This window comes from Lipophrys pholis (genome assembly GCF_963383615.2).
Source record: "Lipophrys pholis genome assembly, chromosome: 9".
Classification (NCBI taxonomy): Eukaryota; Metazoa; Chordata; class Actinopteri; order Blenniiformes; family Blenniidae; genus Lipophrys; species Lipophrys pholis.
In genome coordinates this window covers 4,135,111-4,137,581 of record NC_137639.1, presented here as the reverse complement: position 1 = coordinate 4,137,581, position 2,471 = coordinate 4,135,111, and positions in this window count along the sequence as shown.

Sequence of the window (2,471 nt, the reverse complement as noted above, 5' to 3'; positions counted from 1 at the left end):
CAGTTTGAGTCAAGAAATCTGTGCTTATTGTACAGAGAAGATCCATCCTCTCAATATTCATCTTTAAACAGCCGTGCACATTTCTCCTGCTTTATTATCAAATCCTTTCTGGTTCCACCCACTGTAAAGATTACTACTTCCCGTCCAGTTACCTTTAACTTTCATTTTCCAGAACCATTGCTCTCTGATTTCTACTCCTTCAATAATACTGTAAATCACCACCTCTCCATTCTGTTCCTCCTCCTTTAGTTTATGGTGACAGAGCCCATCGGATTCCTTTCCTCTGTGATCAGACAGTGTTCACTCTGGACAATCGCTCATGAAAATGATGTGCAAACTGAATTTTCAACTGTCAGGACCTGATCTACTAAAGGTTTGGAGATATAAATCTTGATATTGTGGAAGTTGATCCAAGAGGCTCATTTGCCTTCAAGTACTTGGCTGAGTTTATGTGAGTAGATTGATTTACAATGCAGAGTTTGATTAACATCCTTGCAAATTGCGTTTGAGTTGTTTCCGATGGTGTGTTGTTTGAAAAGCAGGTGTAAATCAGCTCAGTCTGAAGCAGAGTTGCTGAAGTTATTGTGGTGAGATGTTTCCTCAGCCGGCTCCTCGTGACTTATCGTTGCACAGTTTGTTCTAAGAGATTTTCTATTTACTTCACTTTGCTGAATCTTTTCTGTTGCTCTTCTGTTCCCAGACATTTGACTTTGGAAGAGATAATTTCCCATTAATGATCACTTTGTTCTTCTTTTTTTCCAAAAGATTTTCTTCTAAACTCGGATTTATTTGCTGTAATTCTCCATGATGTGTGGTCATTTCTGCCAAGTCCACTGCCATGGTGTCACACTTCATTTTGTCCTCCTGGAGGCTCAGAGTTCCATCATGGAAACTATGATGAACAGGATAATGATGCAGAAAGGCTTCATTTGAATCCCCCTGTTTATGTGTCATGGTATTATTCTTATTAGATCACGGGCAAAACACATGCAAACCAAAAGCAAAATGTCTTTGTGTAATTTAGCACTCCTTCTTTAGGATCTCGGAGTATTCAGACGTCCCTTTGCTGCCTGGTAACCGTCATGAATCCTCTGCTTCACTACACCCAGCGGATCACAGCATAATTCTCATCTCCTGCCCTGGATGTGTCCCAGCTGCAGGAACACGTCAGCAGCCTCAGCCTTCGCCCATGATTTCTCTTCTGTTTTTTCTTTTTCTTTTTTTATTATGGAGAAGACGTGAACAGAATTGTATAATGAATAAGGCATTCAGAGACTAGAACGCCCACTCGGTAGAGCACATATCTTCGCCAATGCCACAATTGTTTGTGGAACCGAGTTAGCATCGCTAGCATTTTAGCCATTAGCTCATATCAATGCTAACTAGCCAGTCAGATATCAACATCACTGTTCGAAGCACTGAGCGGGGCACAGAGATAAACCACTACCCGTGTCAATACGCTCACACGGGTGTTTCTGGATATTTGCCCAACCTACATATTAGCTGGGAGCTCTGGCGCGTCTCCATGGCAACAGATGCTGATCTCCTTTGATCTCCTCTATGAGGCGCCTCTCCCATCCTCTTTGTACGGGATATTTTTTCACAGATTTGGGGGATTTATTCAGAAAAGTTTAGCCGTTAACGTCCCAAAACCTAAGCGATTTGCTAAAAGTTGGCAAAATACATATATTCATACAAACCAATATTTACACGCAGACAAAAACATAACCTTCCCCCAGCTTTCATTGGCGGATGTAATGAGAAGTTCTCCCAATGGAATAATAATAAAATGCTCTGCTTCCAGGGATTGTCAAAGACATTTGGAAGAACTCTTCCATGGCAACATATGACCAGATGAGGGCAGCCATGTTGTCTGGTGACCATGTCAATGGCACTAAAAAAAAACAAAAAAACAACAAGATGGTCTTTCAATCTGGACATTTTTTCAAGATGTTTGCAGGTAAGTTGATTACATGAAACAACTGGCACCAAAAGGCGATGCTTGGCTTTATTATTATTATTATTATTATTATTATTATTATTATTATTATTATTATTATTATTATTATTATTATTATTATACTCTACATCCAGTTTCCAGTGTTTGGATGGTCGGTGTACAAAAGCTTTGTAGAAGTCGTCACCAGAATGGCAGAAGCCAAAGTTTCCCCCACACAGCAAAAATATATCTATAGCATTGTTTATTTTCCAAGAGAGGATCTAATGCCCTTTTTTTTTATTATTATTTAGCAAATCCCAGACATCCAGCTATGAAATCATGAAACACGCTGCCAACATGTCCTGGCCGGTGACGGCTGCTTTTGAAGGATCAATAGAATAGATAGTGGTTATCAGAGTTTCTCATCTGAAGCATTGAAAATCTTTTCAATCTGTGCTTTATTGAAAGAAGGCATGTGCTTGGGGATCTGCTCATGTCTGCGGAAGGATCATGTTGTGACAAAAACCAGACA